The sequence below is a fragment of the Rhinopithecus bieti genome, unplaced genomic scaffold (assembly GCF_001698545.2).
Source record: "Rhinopithecus bieti isolate Rb0 unplaced genomic scaffold, ASM169854v2 scaffold_3040, whole genome shotgun sequence".
In the NCBI taxonomy this organism is placed as follows: domain Eukaryota; kingdom Metazoa; phylum Chordata; class Mammalia; order Primates; family Cercopithecidae; genus Rhinopithecus; species Rhinopithecus bieti.
The window spans coordinates 6070644-6087910 of NW_016804657.1; positions in this window are offsets into that span (position 1 = coordinate 6070644).

The window sequence follows — 17267 nt, forward strand, 5'->3', positions numbered from 1 at the left end:
CCTCTTCAAGACAAGGAGATCAATAGTCTATGCCTGGGTTTCCTCTCCCTGTACAACCTAAAAATTCCCTCTAGACAGCAAGCTGTGACAACTGTAGGAAATACCTAATTTGTTTTCCATCTCTCAAGAATCATGGTCTTTTGTTACCTGATGTCCAATTTCTTGAATCTTGTTGTTTCTTAAGTTTTGTCCTAATTCATAGTTATTTCAGGTGGGAGAATAAATCTGGCCCTGTTAGTCTATCATGGCCCTCATGTTTTTTAAAAAAACATTTAAAACAAAGTACATGTTTGAAGACTGTATTGTTAAACTCAAAAACATAAAAATATTAAGATCCGAACTTAAAGTCATTGTAATCAAAATGAAAAAACTTGTTATAGTCTGTAATTTATAATTATTTGTATTTCATATTTTCACCTGGGAGGGGAGAAAACCAACAAATAATGCTGCAGAGGAATTTTTTTTTTTTTTTTTAAGAAAGGGATACGTAGAAAAGTGGTGGTGAGGATTGGACAGTGATCATTAATCAGGGAAAGAAAGGGGAATAAAGAAACAACAAAAGGAAATCTGCCAGGCACGGTGGCTCATGCTTGTAATCCCAGCACTTTGGGAGGCCAAGGAGAGTGGATTACCCAAGGTCAGGAGTTTGAGACCAGCCTGGCCCACACAGTAAAACCCCATCTCTACTAAAAATACAAAAATTAACTGAGTGTGTTGGCAGGCACCTGTAATCCCAGCTACTTGGGAGGCTGAGGCAGGAGAATCACTTGAACCTGGGATACGGAGGTTGTAGTCAGTCAAGATCATGCCACTGCACTCCAGCCTTGGCAACAAGAACAAAACTCCACCTCAAAAAAAAAAAAAAAGAAAAGAAAAGAGAAAAGAAATCTGATGGGCACGGTGGCACACACCTGTAGTCATAGCTACTTGAGAGGCTGATGGGGAGAAGTTTGAACCAATCTGGGCAACATAGTAAGACCCCATCTCTGCCAAAAAAACACAAAAGAGAGAGAGAGAGAGAGAGAGAGAGAGAAAGAAAAGAAAGAAAGAGAAAGAGAAAGAAAGAAAGAAAGAAAGAAAGAAAGAAAGAAAGAAAGAAAGAAAGAAAGAAAGAAAGAGAGAGAGAGAGAGAGAGAAAGAGAGAGAGAGAAGGAAAGAAAGAAAAAAAGAGATTTGTCTTAGTTATCTACAAACAGTGTGGTAGGAAATTCCTGAGCTGAGAACCAGAAGACCTGAGTTTAGCCTGTCTTGCGACATTGGTAAAGTTATTTAACCTACTTGATTTTAGAAATTACCATTAAATAAGTAATAGATAAAAAATGACTATTACAATGCCTGACACGTTGTAAAAACACAATAAATATTAATTGCTTCTGTCTGTTCATTTATATAGTTCACATATCAGGAAAGATTGAATACAAATCCTTTTTTAAAATGTAGGTTTTATGGGGCCAGGCACACTGGCTCATGCCTGCAATCCCAACACTTAGGGAGGCCAAGGTGGGCGGATCACCTGAGGTCAAGAGTTCGAAACCAGCCTGGCCAACTTGGTAAACCCCATGTCTATTAAAAATACAAAAATCAGCTGGGTGTGGTGGCACATCCCTGCAATCCCAGTTACTTGGGAGGCTAAGGGCAGAAGAATTGCTTGAACCTGAGAGGCAGAGGTTGCAGTAAGCTGAGATCACGCCACTGTACTCCAGCCTGGGCAACAGAGTGAGACTCGTCTTTAAAAAAAAGTAGGTTTTATTATACTGGCGTATGGTGAGGCCAACAGATCAGGAGACAACTGCCATTGAAAAGACAGTTGGTTCCTCATAGTTCCTAAGGGGAGAACACATGCCATGCTGTGCAAGGCTACACAGGAACATACCACAGTCGGCCGGGAGGCAGACAGAGCAGGCAGGAAACATGGACAAGAGCTTTTATTGTGGTCGCTATGGGAAGAAACAGGCCAAGCAGGGTAAACAGGCATAGGATTGGCTAGTTTAAATAATGTCAGCAGGCTCTGGGGTATAAGGACAGTCTCTATTCGTCTGGTACCTGACCCTGGAATGATTTGGGCAGGGGGATAATGGCCTAGTATCTGACCCCTGCAAGAGCTCAATAAAAGAGTTGGTTGGGGTACAGGTTCTGAATTGATTCCTTTGCACACAGAAAGGATGCTTATGGGTGAGCCTTTACTATCACTAGGAACTAACTAGCCCTGGGAAGCAGGCCTCCAGAAGTCAAAGGCATCAGAAATCCATAAAATAAATAGGCATGATTAATACAAAGCCTGACTGCTAAGATGGGTTGACAGTGTTGTCCTACTATGCCTGGACCTAGCCCTCCCCTCTGCAGCTCCCATGGAGACCACTTGTAACTCAGAAGGGAGGGCGGACTGCTTGCAGACCAGGAGCCAAGGCCTTCTTTGCATGCCTGCATTTCCTCCACAGCCAGAAGGAGTCTGAGCTTGGGCCAGAAGCTCTGGAGGCTGGTTCACCCTGGGGAAATAATGCCACCTGGTGTCAGTCCAAATAATTAGTTCAACACTGTAAGTGGTGTGTTATTCAAGTGTTTCTCATAAATAGTTAATGAATTACTGATGATGATGCCACAAATGAAATAAACAACATTAGAGAAGAAACTTCCGGGTCTCTAGAAGGTGGTATTAGCCTGGAGCAGCTCTGCCCATGACTGGCCCTGAGTGTGATCCTTTGCACTGCTCCGGCAAGTGGAATCATCTGGGGAGCACCCAGTAGCCCTAAGGCCACATGCACTGACTAGTGTCTTTATCAGACTCTTTCTCTCCGCTTGACTTGTATCCTTTTCAATGATAACAAGGCTGCCAAAGTGAAGGGTTGGCTATAGTCTTGGCAAGATCCCACTTTTGCAACCTGAGATCTCTATCTCATATTGGGTCCCTCCCAATCCCCAAGGTAACACTAGCCACTGGGTCTGGGAGTGGGCCTGCCTGCCAGGGCCTGCAGAGCAGCCTGGAGGGACACCAGTGGCCGGTGTTCCTGGGAGTTACTGCACTTGGTCCACAGACCATGACTGCTTGCTTAGGCTCCCGTGGGCCAGTGGCTTTCCACAGAACAAGCTTGTTTCCTGTTTATATACTACACTTTCAAACCCAGGCAAGGCTATTTAGTAGAAAATCCCACCATTCAACTGCTTTTTCAAGTTTGCTCTTGGACATCACACCCTCACCTCAAACTCAGCCTAGCAAAGATAAAAATTCTTGGACACAGAAGAGCCGTTAGAGACTGCTATGTCTAGGGTCACTGCAAGGAACCAATTTGGTCCCTTGGCAATTTTCTCAATTTAAGGGCCCATTCAAATTGTCTGCAAAAATTGGAGGGATGTGCAGTTTTTCAGTGGTTTCCATCCCATTGGCAATCAAATTCTCAAAGAGCCCTGAGAAACCATCAGATACATGTCTTCTCCCAGCTGGCTCTATTTCTTGGCTGACTGTATCTCCTGGCCCTGCTGATTCTGGCAGAGCTTTTTGCCTCCTACCTCATGGCAAATACTGAGACACCTTTGACCTCCTGCACTCACCAGTGGTCTCACATCTGTACAAGGCTAGTCTTTCCACCTGTGCTCTCCATCACACATCTTCTTTGTCCCACAAGTTACCCCTTCTTAAATTTTGAACCCGTCTGGTTGCTTCTCTCTGATCTATACAAAGGTTTCAGGGTTTCTCATGTCAAAACAAAACAACAGCCCATGCCACACTCCCTGTCTTATCTCTGCTTCACACGGTCTGTATTCCTCTACCCACTTCTTGTTCTTTTCTCTACTGCATTGCCAGCTATATGGAATCTCTGAAACCTATAGTCACTATCACTAGCCTATCTTCTCCTGAGTTCTAAATGTATACTGTTAGAAAGCAGTATAGCTTATGGATCAAAAATGAGGAATCTATGGTCAGCCAGTCTGGGTTCAAAGCCTGGCCCCACCAGTTAGCAGCTGTTGATCTCAAGCAAGTTAAGCTTTCTGTGCTTGAGTTTTTCTCTTTGTAAAATCCGCCGACATCATCAGTTGTAGTGAGGAATAAAGAAGATATGAAATGCTCAGCACAGTGCCTGACACATAATGAACGATCAGTAATGTGAACTATTATTCTTTGTACCTGCACATCCTACAGGTCCCTTACACTCAACATGCCTAGAATTAAACTAACCTTTTCTCCTTGAGCTTCTTCCTCTGCCTGGTTCCCCATTTGTGATTGAGCTTTGTCTGTGAAGGCTGCATTAACTAAGGCCTATTGGCCTCTTTGGGCTTCCTATGGTCTCACCAGCCTCCCATTTGGTCTCCCCGCCTTTACTTTTCCCTCCCACCAAGCCACTCTCCACACTGCAGTCAAGATCTTATCCCTCTCTATAAAAACCCAATAGCTCCCCATTGTCCACCAGATAAAATCTGAACTTTTTTTGTTTGTTTGTTTTTGGAAACAGCATTTTACTCTGTTGCCCAGGCTGGAGTGCAGTGGTACAATCATATAGCTCATTCTCACTGTAACCCCAAACTGTTGGGCTCAAGCAATCCTGCCACCTCAGCCTCCCTTGTAGCTGGGACTACAGGCATGAGCCACCATACCCAGCTAATTTTTTTTTTAATTTCTGTAGAAACAGAGCCTCACTATGTTGCTCAGACTGGTCTCAAACTCCTGGGTTCAAGTGATCCTCCTGCCTTAGCCTCCCAAAGTGCTGGGATTATCAATGTGAGCCATCGCGATTGGCCAAAATCTAAACTTCTAAGCCTGCCATGCAGGGCCCTCTGAGCTCTGGCGCTGCTCCTGTTCCAGGCCCATCCCCACCTTCTCCCCCATATCCCAGCCTGATCCTCCCTTATGCTCCCATGATGCCAAACTGCCAACAGGCACCCCATAGAGCCGTCCTGCTTCAACACTCTGTACCTGCCTCTCCTTCCCCTGAAACACCCCCACATTCCGCACCTTGTTTCTTCAGGCCTTTGAAGTCCATTAGCACGGGAGCCACAAATGTGCCTTCCTGGACTTACTCTGTCACACTTCTGTGCCTTGGCCCAGAATGCTCCCTCCCCCTTGATCTGCCAAATACACCCTTTTCCTTCCGGTTCCAGAGTCACAACTAGGTGAAGCCATGCCACTTCTGCAGACTGAGCTAGGCCTTCTCTCTGTGCTCCCACGGTGCTCCCATCCTGCCTCTGGTCTCTGTCATAGCACTGGCACTATCAGCACTATGATATTTGATAGCAAGACTTTATTTATGTAGCAGTCTCGCCCTGGAGTGTCTGAGCTCCTCCAGGAGAGTGCCGTATGCACTCTCACCTGACTTCTCCATGTCCTTTCCTGCTTTATTTTTCTCCTTAGCACTCATTACCATTGGACATACTACACACGATGCTCATGTGTCCATCTCTCCCCACTAAAATATGAACTCTCTGAGTACAGAAGCTTTAGTTTGTTTTAATATATCCCCAGAGCCTAGAATAGTAACTGGTACACAGTGAGTGGTCAATAAATGTTTGTTGAATTAATTATTGAATCACTGATCAATGTTACATTACCTAGTTTTATATCTCTAGTAGCTAACATATTGCCTAGCACATAGTAGATACCAGAAGTAGATATCATAGAAGTCAGGCACTGCGGCATGCACCTATAGTCCCAGAGGCTGAGGTGGGAAGATTGCTTGAGATCAGGAGTTTGAGTCCAGCCTGGGCAATACAGCGAGACTGTTTCTAAAAAATAAACTTAAATAAAAATGAAATTTTAAAACACTAGGAAAGAACATTTCAGGTTTATCTGTGGTGCCTGAGGACGTACTCTTAAGGAAAACAAACAAACAAAAAAAATCCAAACATTAGTGCTGGATTCCAGGTTCTCTACCTTCTAATCCTAGCCACTCAAATTTGAATCCTCTTTGTCTTAGCATAAGCCTTTACCTTGACCCTGACTGCCCTGCTCCCTACCCTTGAGTAAATACCAGGCATTGCTTTTCCTCTCTCTGGCCCATACTCCAAACAGAAACATTGTCGAACCATTCTTCAACATGTACAGACTGAGCACCTGGGATCCAGCCACTGTCCTCCATCTATGCCTGTTCCATTTCTCTTTCCTCAAGGCGAGGACAAATTGACCCTCCCTTGGGAAGCTTTCCCTGACCATCCAGGCTTGTGTGACTCTCTCACTGGGCACTAATGACCCATACTGTAGCACCTCATCACTGGCATTATTAACCAGCAGACATAAAATAAACATATGTAGATTTTACAGAAAATGACCCTTTAAAAAACTGGCACTTTTTAACATTTCAAACATTTTGGATGGAAATTTTTCTGATATTTATTGTACATCTTCTCTGTCTTCTGAAATAGAGTACTGTATACAGAAGGACCATCTCGCCTTTTACAACGAAGGCACTGTGCGTCCCTAGCCATTATTGTGTGATGTGTAGTGTGCCAGGAGTGAAAGAGAAGAGCATGAGCTCTGGAATTAAACAATCCTCATAGTGATCCTCTTTGCAGTCCCTGGGGTCTTCCTGAGGTCATTGCCTGGCTCTCTTTTTGATATGTTGCTAATCTATAGTGAATCAGATAGTAAAGTTTATTAGAATTGTTAGTAAACTAAGTGTAAACAGTATCTAAGTGGGATATGAGGGATTCTCTTGTTTATCAACTCTCTCCACTTTAAGGCATAGACTTTGCACAGTCTATTTTGTAGATCAGAGGCCTTTCTCACTTAACTCCTGTTATTTGGGGTTTATTCATAATTCTTGAGGTTGGTTAAGTAACTGCTTTTAAAAAGTGTGCTTTTAATACATTTAGCATTTTATGTATTATCTTCTGTTAACAACCTTTATATGCATATATAAAAACTCTGTAATTAGATTGTTCTCTGGTTAAATTATTAACTTTCCAGGGACCAAAAGTATTTTATAGTCATTTATTCATGTGTTAAGTATTTTAGAAAGTAATTACTATGTGAAAAGATCTGTGATAGAAAAAAGATAAATAAGACATGGTATTTACACATTATTGAGGAAGTAAGACACAAATAACCAATACAAAGCAACAAGGTGAATGTAAAAAAATCAGAGTGCTATGGCAATTCAAATAGAAGAAACTGTCTTCTGGTTGGGAGACCTGGGAAAGGCTTCATGAAACAGGTGGCATTTGAATTGGGTCTTAATGAACAGGAAAAATTTCAGTGACTAGCTGAGAAGAAAAAACAAACTCAGTTTCTTCTTACTGTAGTCTCACAACGCGGAATGCTTCTCTGACCACATGTGTAAGGGATTTTCCCAAAGACCAAGCAAGCAAGCAGTTCTGCAGGAGCCATCACTCGGGTATCCTCTAATTCAAATCAATTCTGACACTATGGACTTGGAGAGTGTCAAGACCCACAGGCTGAGGGCTCAGCCTCCAAGAATGCCCTCACTTCGGCCAGTCGCAAGTCCAGGACTCTGGAACTTATGGCCAACTGGCTATAAATCAGGGTTCCCACAACACCCTCATCAGATTCGATTAATTTGTTACAGTGGATCACAGAACTCAGGGAAACACTTATATTGTGATAAAGGATATTTGAAATAATACAAATCAACAGTCAGATGAAGAGACACACAGCAGGAGGTCTGGAAGGGTGGCATGCAGAAGTTTCCATCTTGGTGGACTTGGGCTCCGCCACCCTCTAGACACATGGATATGTTCTTCTTCACTGTCCTGGAAGCTTCCATGTGTTCGCCTATCTGGTAGTTACCCAAACCCAGTCCTTTGGGGTTTTTATAGAAGTTTCATTATAGAGGCATGATTGATTAAATAATTGGTCACTGTGATCAGCTTAACCTTCACCCCCCTCTCCTCTCAGCTGGTATCTGCTGCAGAATTGATTGCTAGCTTGGTGTGTGGGGAAATACTCCTACAGCGGAATCTGAAAAGAATTCTGTATTGTGAGAGCACATTAGGAAGAAACTAAGTTTATTTTTTCTTCTCAGTTACCCACCAAAATTTTTCCTATCCACCAAGCCCCAGTTGAAAAGCCACCAGTTGCACGAAGCCTTCCACAGGTCTCCCAAACAGAAAACAGTTTCTCCTGCTTGAATTCCCACAGCACTCAATTTGAATGTTCACCTTGTTGCTTCCTATTGGTTATTTGCATCCTATCTCCTCAATAATGTATAAATACCACAGGCAGAACCTTTCAACCCTGTGACTACAGGATTGGTTTCCCTGACAACCAGTGTCTCTCCCCCAGTCCTACAAAGTGTTATCTAGGGACTTCTCAAAAATTGCCTCATTAACATAAGCTCAGGTGTGGGTGAAAAGCATTTGTTATAAATAACAAAAGACTGTCTTTCACCTTTATCACTCTAAAACTGTTTCCAGAGCTGCTTCAGGAATCAAGGACAAAAAGCCAAATACTTGAACAAAAGATATCCTTACTGCCCTAGTCACTTAGGAAATAAGAATCTCACAGGAGATGTGAGCCAGGAACCACCGTGGATGAAAACCAAAACATACATATCATCATATCACTGCAGCATACCAAGATTTGGGAAAGCTGTGAGAATGAGAAGGGAGAAATATTTGTATGCATTTGTGGAACACAGAGTCTTGAGATCATCCAGGGCGTAGTACCTCACTTCGCACATTGAGTTTGCAACAAATATACTAGTGAAACAAAGAAGTGGCATGTGGCACCCACAATATTACTTTTATTACTAATTAAAGATAAGCTGGAGCACTCAACTTCGGGCAAGAGCCAAATGAGGCTAAACCACATGGTGACAGTAACCTTGAGCTAGGGCAGGCCTCCATCATTCAGTTCCTGAGCTTTCCAATGCTTACCTTTTCAGCTTGAACACTTAAGATCGTTGGAGAAAAATGGACAGTAAATGGCATTTTAAAAATTATACTTCAAGTTCTGGGATACATGTGCAGAACGTGCAGATTTGTTACGTAGGTATACATGTGCCGTGGTGGTTTGCTGCACCCATCAACCTGTCATCTGCATTAGGTATTTCTCCTAATGCTATGCCACCCCTAGCCCACCAGCAGGCCCTGGTGTGTGATGTTCCCCTCCCTGTGTCCATGTGTTCTCACTGTTCAACTCCCACTTATGAGTGAGAACATGCAGTGTTTGGTTTTCCCTTCCTGGGTTAGTCTGCTGAGAATGATAGTTTCTAGCTTCATCCATGACCCTGCAAAGGACATAACCCTTCCTTTTTTCATGGCTGCATGGTATTCCATGGTGTATATATATGTGCCACATTTTCTTTATCCAGTCTATCATTGATGGGCATTTGTGTTGGTTCAAAGTCTTTGCTCTTGTGAACAATGCTGCAGTAAACATAAGTGTGCATGTGTCTTTATAAGAGCATGATTTGTAATCCTTTGGGTATATACCCAGTAATGGGATGGCTGGGTCAAATGGTATTTCTGGTTCTAGATCCTCCAGGAATTGCCACACTGTCTTCCACAATGGTTGAACTAATTTACGCTCAGACCAACAGTGTAAAAGCATTCCTATTTTTCCACATCCTCTCCAGCATCTGTTGTTTCCTGACTTTTTAATGATGGCCGTTCTAACTGGCGTGAGATGGTATCTCATTGTGGTTTTGATTTGCATTTCTCTAATGACCAGCGATGATGAGCTTTTTTTAAATATGTTTGTTGGCTGCATAAATGTCTTCTTTTGAGAAGTGTCTGTTCGTATCCTTCGCCCACTTTTTGATGGGGTTTTTTCTTCTAAATTTGTTTAAGTTCCTTGTAGATTCTGGATATGAGCCCTTTGTCAGATGGACAGATTGCCAAAATTTTCTCCCATTCTGTAGGTTGCCTGTTCACTCTGATGATAGTTTCTTTTGCTGTGCAGAAACTTTTTAGTTTAATTAGATCCCATTTGTGAGTTTTGGCTTTTGTTGCCATTGCTTTTGGTATTTTAGTCTTGAAGTCTTTGCCCATGCCTATGTTCTGAATGGTATTGCCTAGGTTTTCTTCTATGATTTTTATGGTATTAGGTCTTACGTTTAAACCTTTAATCCATCTTGAGTTAATTTTTGTATAAGGTGTAAGGAAGGGGTCCAGTTTCAGTTTTCTGCATACGGCTAGCCAGTTTTCCCAACACCATTTATTAAATAAGGAATCCTTTCCCCATTGCTTGTTTTTGTCAGGTTTGTCAAAGATTGGAGGGTTGTACATGTTTGGCATTATTTCTGAGGCCTCTGTTTTGTTCCATTGGTCTATATATTTGGTTTGGTACCAGTACCATGCTGTTTTGGTTACTGTAGCCTTGTAGTATAGTTTCAAGTCAGGTAGTGTGATGCCTCCAGCTTTTTGCTTAGGATTGTCTTGGCTATATGAACTCCTTTGTGGTTTCATATGAAATTTAAAGTAGTTTTTTCTAATTCTGTGAAGAAAGTCAATGGTAGCTTGATGGGGATAGCATTAAATCTACAAATTACTTTGGGCAGTATGGCCATTTTCATGATATTGATTCTTCCTATCCATGAGCATGGAATGTTTTCACATTTGTTTGTGTCCTCTCTTATTTCCTTGAGCAGTGGTTTGCAGTTCTCTTTGAAAAGGTTCTTCACATCCCTTATAAGTTATATTCCTAGGTATTTTATTCTCTTTGTAGTGAATGGGAGTTCACTCATGCTTTGGCTTTTGGTTTGTCTGTTTTTGGCATATAGGAATGTTTGTGATTTTTGCACTTTGATTTTGTATCCTGAGACTTTGCTGAAGTTGCTTATCAGCCTAAGAAGATTTTGGGCTGAGACGATGGGATTTTCTAAATATACAATCATGTCATCTGCAAACAGAGACAATTTGACTTCCTCTCTTCCTATTTGAATACGCTTTATTTCTTTCTCTTGCCTAATTGCCCTGGCCAGAACTTCCAATACTATGTTGAACAGGAGTAGTAAGAGACAGCATCCTTATCTTGTGCCAGTTTTCAAAGTGAATGCTTCCAGCTTTTGCCCATTCAGTATGATATTTGCTGTGGGTTTGTCATAAATAGGTCTTATTATTTTGAGATATGTTCCATCAATACCTAGTTTATTGAGAGTTTTTAGCATAAAGAGGTGTTGAATTTTATCAAAGGCCTTTTCTGCATCTATTGAGATAATCATGTGGGTTTTGTCATTGGTTCTGTTTATGTGATGGATTATGTTTACTGATTTGCATATGTTGAACCAGCCTTGCATGACAAGGATAAAGCCAACTTGATCATGGTGGATAAGCTTTTTGATGTGCTGCTGCATTTGGTTTGCCGGTAATTTATTGAGGATTTTCGCATTGCTGTTCATCAGGGATACTGGCCTGAAATTTTCTCTTTTTTGTTGTGTTTCTGCCAGGTTTCAGTATCAGGATGATGCTGGCCTCATAAAATGAGTTAGGGAGGAGTCCTTCTTTTTCTATTGTTTGGAACAGTTTCAGAAGCAATGGTACCAGCTCCTCTGTACCTCTGGTAGAATTCAGCTGTGAATCTGTCTGGTCCCAGGCTTTTTTTGGTTGGTAGGCTATTAATTACTGTCTTAATTTCAGAACTTGTTATTGATCTATTCAGGGATTCAACTTCTTCCTGGTTTAGTCTTGGGAGGGTGGATGTGTCCAGGAATTTACCCATCTCTTCTAGATTTTCCAGTTTACTTGTGTAGAGGTGTTTATAGTATTCTCTGATGTATTTCTGTGGGATCAGAGATGATATCCCCTTTATCATTTATTATTGTGTCTAGTTGATTTTTCTCTATTTTATTCTTTATTAGTCTGGCTAGTGGTCTATCTATTTTGTTAATCTTTTCAAAAAAACAGCTTTTGGTTTATTTGATTTTTTGAAGGCTTGTGTCTCTACCTCCTTCAGTTCTGCTCTGATCTTAGTGATTTCTTGTCTTCTGCTAACTTTTGAATTTGTTTGCTCTTGCTTCTCTAGTTCCTTTAATTGTGATGTTAGGGTGTCATTTTTAGATCTTTCCTGCTTTCTCCTGTGGGCATTAAGTGCTATAAATTTCCCTCTAAACACTGCTTTAGCTGTGTACCAGAGATTCTGGTACCTTTTGTCTTTGTTCTCATTGGTTTCAAAGAACTTATTTATTTCTGCCTTGATTTCATTATTTACCCAGTAGTCATTCAGTAGCAGGTTGTTCAGTTTCCATGTAGTAGTGAAGTTTTGAGTGAGTTTCTTAATCCTGAGTTCTAATTTCATTGCAGTGTGGTCTGAGAGACTGTTTGTTATGATTTCCATTCTTTTGCATTTGCTGGGGAGTGTTTCACTTCCAATTATGTGGTCCATTTTAGAATAAGTGCAATGTGGTGCTGAGAAGAATGTATATTCTGTTGATTTGGGGTGGAGAGTTCTGTAGATGTCCATTAGGTCTGCTTGGTCCAGAGATGAGTTCAAGTCCTGAATATTCTTGCTAATTTCCTGTCTCATTGATCTGTCTAATATTGACAGTGTTAAAATCTCCCACTATTATTATGTGGGAGTCTAAGTCTCTTTGTAAGTCTCTAAGAATTTACTTTATGAATCTAGTGCTCCTGTATTGGGTGCATATATATTTAAGATAGTTAGCTCTTCTTGTTGCATTGATCCCTTTACCATTATGTAATATCCGTCTTTGTGTTTTTTGATCTTTGTTGGTTTAAAGTCTGTTTTATCAGAGACTAGGATTGCAACCCTGCTTCTTTTTGCTTTCCATTTGCTTGGTAAATATTCCTCCATCCCTTTATTTTGAGCCTATGTGTGTCTTTGCACATAAGATGGGTCTCCTGAATACAGCACACCAATGGGTCTTGACTCTTAATCCAATTTGCCAGTCTGTATCTTTTAATTGGGGCATTGATTAGCCCATTTACATTTAAGGTTAATATTGTTATATGTGAATTTGATCCTTTCATTATGATGCTAACTGGCTATTTTGCCCATTAGTTGATGCAGTTTCTTCATAGTGTCAATGGTCTTTACAATTTGGTATGTTTTTGCAGTGGTTGGTACTGGTTTTTCCTTTTCATATTTAGTGCTTCCTTCAGGAGCTCTTGTAAGGTAGGCCTGGTGGTGGCAAAATGTCTCAGCATGTGCTTGTCTGTAAAGGATTTTATTTCTCCTTCGCTTATGAAGCTTAGTTTGGCTGGATATGAAACTTTGTGTTGAAAATTATTTTCTTTAAGCAAGTTGAATATTGGCACCCACTCTCTTCTGGCATGTAGGGTTTCTGCAGAGAGATCCACTGTTAGTCTGATGGGCTTTCCTTTGTGGGTAACCCAACATTTCTCTCTGGCTGCCCTTAACATTTTTTTCCTTCATTCCAACCTTGGTGAATCTCATGATTATATGTCTTGGGGTTGCTCTTCTTGAGGAGTATCTTTGTGGTGTTCCCTGTTATTTCCTGAATTTGAATGTTGGCCTGTCTTGCTAAGTTGGGGAAGTTCTCCTGGATAATATCCTGAAGAGTGTTTTCCAACTTGGTTCCATTCTCCCCATCACTTTCAGGTACACCAATCAAATGTAGGTTTGGTCTTTTCACATAGTCCCATATTTGTTGCAGGCTTTGTTCATTCCTTTTCATTCTTTTTCTCTAATCTTGTTTTCCCGCTTTATTTCATTAAGTTGATCTTCAGTCTCTGATATCCTTTCTTCTGCTTGGTCGATTCAGCTATTGATACTTGTGTAAGCTTCACAAAGTTCTCATGCTATGTTTTTCAGCTCCATCAGGTCATTTATGTTCTTCTTTAAACTGGTTATTCTAGTTAGCAATTCCTCTAACTGTTTTTCAAGGTTCTTAGCTTCCTTGTATTGGGTTAGAACATGTTCCTTTAGCTTGGAGGAGTTTGTTATTATCCACCTTCTGAAGCCTACTTCTGTCAATTTGCCAAACTCATTCTCCATCCACTTTTGTTCCCTTGATGGTGAGGAGTTGTGATCCTTTGGAGGAGAAAAGGTATTCTGGTTTTTGGAATTTTCAGTCTTTTGTGCTGGTTTTCCTCATCTTTGTGGATTTATCTACCTTTGGTCTTTGACGTTGGTGACTTTGGATGAAGTTTTTGTGTGGATGTCTTTTTTGTTGATATTGATGCTATTCCTTTCTGTTCGTTAGTTTTCCTTTTAACAGTCAGGCCCCTCTGCTGCAGGTCTGCTGGAGTTTGCTGGAGGTCCACTCCAGACCGTGTTTGCTTGGGTATCACCAGCAGAGGCTGCAGAACAGCAAAGACTGCTGCCTGTTCCTTCCTCTGGAAGCTTTGTCCCAGAGGAGCACCTGCCAGACACCAGCCAGAGCTCTCCTGTATGAAGTGTCTGTCGACCACTGTTGGGAGGTGTCTCCCAGTAAGGAGGCACACGGGTCAGGGACCCACTTGAGGAGCCAGTCTGTCCCTCAGCAGAGCTCGAGTGCTGTGCTAGGAGATCTGCTGCTCTCTTCAGAGCTGGCAGGCAAGAACATTTAAGTCTGCTGAAGCTGCCCCCACAGCCGCCCCTTTCTCCAGGTGCTCTATTCTAGAGAGATGGGCGTTTTATCTATAAGCCCCTGACTGGGGCTGCTGCCTTTCTTTGAGACATGCCCTGCCCAGAGTGGAGGAATCTAGAGAGAAAGTCTAGCTACAGTGGCTTTGTGGAGCTTCAGTGGGCTCTTCTCGGTTCAAACTTTCCAGTGGCTTTGTTTACACTGTGAGTGGAAAATCATCTACTCAAGCCTCAGTAATGGCGGACGCCCCTCCCCTCAACAAGCTCCAGCATCCCAGGTCAACTTCAGACTGCTGTGCTGGCAGCAAGAATTGCAAGTCAGTGGATCTTAGCTTGTTGGGCTCCGTGGGAGTGGGGTCCACTGAGCTAGACCACTTGGCTTCCCGGCTTCAGCCCCCTTTCCAGGGGAGTGAACAGTTCTGTCTCACTGGCATTCCAGGAGCCACTGGGATATGAAAAACAAACTCCTGCAGCTATCTCAGTGTCTGCCCTAATGGCCGCCCAGTTTTGTGCTTGAAACCCAGCGCTCTGGTGGCATAGGCACCCAAGGGACTCTCCTGGTCTGTGGGTTGCGAAGACCATGGGAAAAGCATGGTATCTGGGCTGGAATGCACTGTTCCTCACAGCACAGTCCCTCATGGTTTCCCTTGGCTAGGGGAGGGAGTTCCCCAACCCCTTGCACTTCCCAGGTAAGGTGACGCCCCCACCCTGCTTCAGCTCACCCTCTGTGGGCTGCACCCACTGTCTAACCAGTCCCAGTGAGATAAGCTGGGTACCTCAGTTGGAAATGCAGAAATCACCTGCCTTCTGCGTTGATCTTGCTGGGAGCTGCAGACTGGAGCTGTTCCTATTTGGCCATCTTGCCCAGGACCCACAGCATGTTTTTGTTTTGTTTTGTTTTAATTGAGATGGAGTCTCGTTCTGTTGCCCAGGCTGGAGTGCAGTGGCATATCGGCTTACTGCAACCTCTGCCTCCTAGGTTGAAGCAATTCTCCTGCCTCACCCTCCTGAGTAGCTGGGATTACAGGTGCCTGCCACTATGCCTGGCTAATTTTTTTATTTTTAGTAGAGATGGGGTTTTGCCATGTTGGCCAGGCTGGTCTTGAACTCATGAACCCAAGTGATCTGTCCGTCTCAGCCTCCCAAAGTGTTGGGATTACAAGTGTGAGCCACCAAGCCCGGCCTCTAAATGGCATTAAAGGTGAATTTATTATTTTAAAATAGGTTATTTGCAACTACCCGTCTTTCCCACAAAACATCATCTGGTAAGGTGGCTAGAAATAAGAACCTAAGTGAATTAGAATTACTTTCTGAAAACTCATTGAAGATCTCTGTGTCAATTGGAGCTATTCAGGTACATGACTACAACTGGAAATCCCTGGCCTGTTTGAACTTTGAAAGTTCTACATTTTAGAGATGAGAAAGACATGTTTTTATAATGTTCTACATTTCTGCACCTGAGTGCTGACTTGGGTGAATAGACAATTGGCTTTTCCTATAGGAACCTGGCTGCCTGAGTCAGCAACATCTGCTCTCTGGAGCCTATTGGGAGGCTGGGGGTGGGGGACAGATGGTCTAGGCCACTGAGTGGGGCAGCAGAGCCTGGGGACTGGGAGTGGTGAAAATCAGCCACATTGAACATATGGGTGTCTTCTCAAGGAAGTGTGACATATGCGAGAGAAAATGGAGGCCAGAAGGGGTGAGGAAGAGTTGATCAGGGGAGTGAGGGCTTCTTGGGGCCAAGGTTCCCTGACTAAGACTAGTCAGGGTGGGCCTGCATTTCCCCACACCAAATGCCGGCAATACTCCTGCAGAAACTCTTACGAAATTCAGCACTTCATTATACACTGCTTCCACTGTAGAGTTCTCTCACGTAAGCAGCTTTGGGTCCTGGCTAGATTGGAGATAATCAGTAAGGAACCCTAATGCTACCAACACAAGACAACTAAGAAAAGTGCAAATATTCATCAAAATCGTTGCCAACTGTTTTGTAATCCTCACCACAATCCTGCAAGGTGAACATCAGCATCCTCACCACTTTTCAGACAAGGAAACAAAGGCTCAGAACGGAAAGAGTACCTGGTTGGAATCAGCACTGAAGCTTCAGCTACCTGCTTGCAGAGATGTGCTCATCTAGCAGTTTCTAGGAGACTGGGCTAGCGGCAGTGCCTGCTCTGATAAGGGAGGAGGAGGGGAGAGGCTTGCTGTGGTGGCTTGCAGGCTGTGTGTGTGTATTTGTGGGGTCATTTCCAGGGCTACATGTGACTTTAAGTGTGTGTATACGGGTTGAGATATGGTGTATATGGATATTTGTTGGTCAGTTCTTGGAATGTGTGTATATGAGTGTGTGTTGAGTGGGGTTGGGGGGTTAGTCCCTGAGCCATGTGTATATGTGGGTTGGGGCTCTGGTGAGGGCAAAAGGACTTGGATTTTGTGCATGATTTTGTGTGTGTGTATGCGCGTGTGTGTGAGTTTAAGATTCCAAGTATGTGGGCGTTGGGGGGCGGGGAAGGGGACGGTGTCGGAGATCAATCCCTGGGCCGTGTGTTTATAGTGTGTGTGTCTGCCCAGAAGAGTGGGTTACTGGGCTGTGCGCGTCTGTGTAGAGTGTGAGAGTGTGTATGAGGGTGAATGTGTGTGGGAGGTGTCATTCCCTGGACCGTGTGCATGAGTGTGACCGCGCACGCCTCCGTGTGTGTCCCGGGTGTGTGGGGTCGGGGCGGTGACGAGTTGAGGGGGACGCCGGTCGGGCCCCGCCCTCCGCGGCAGGTGGGCCGGGCCCGCGGCGGGGCCGGTAGCGCTCGCTGCTCTTGGCTCGCGGCCGCGCCGGGCTCGC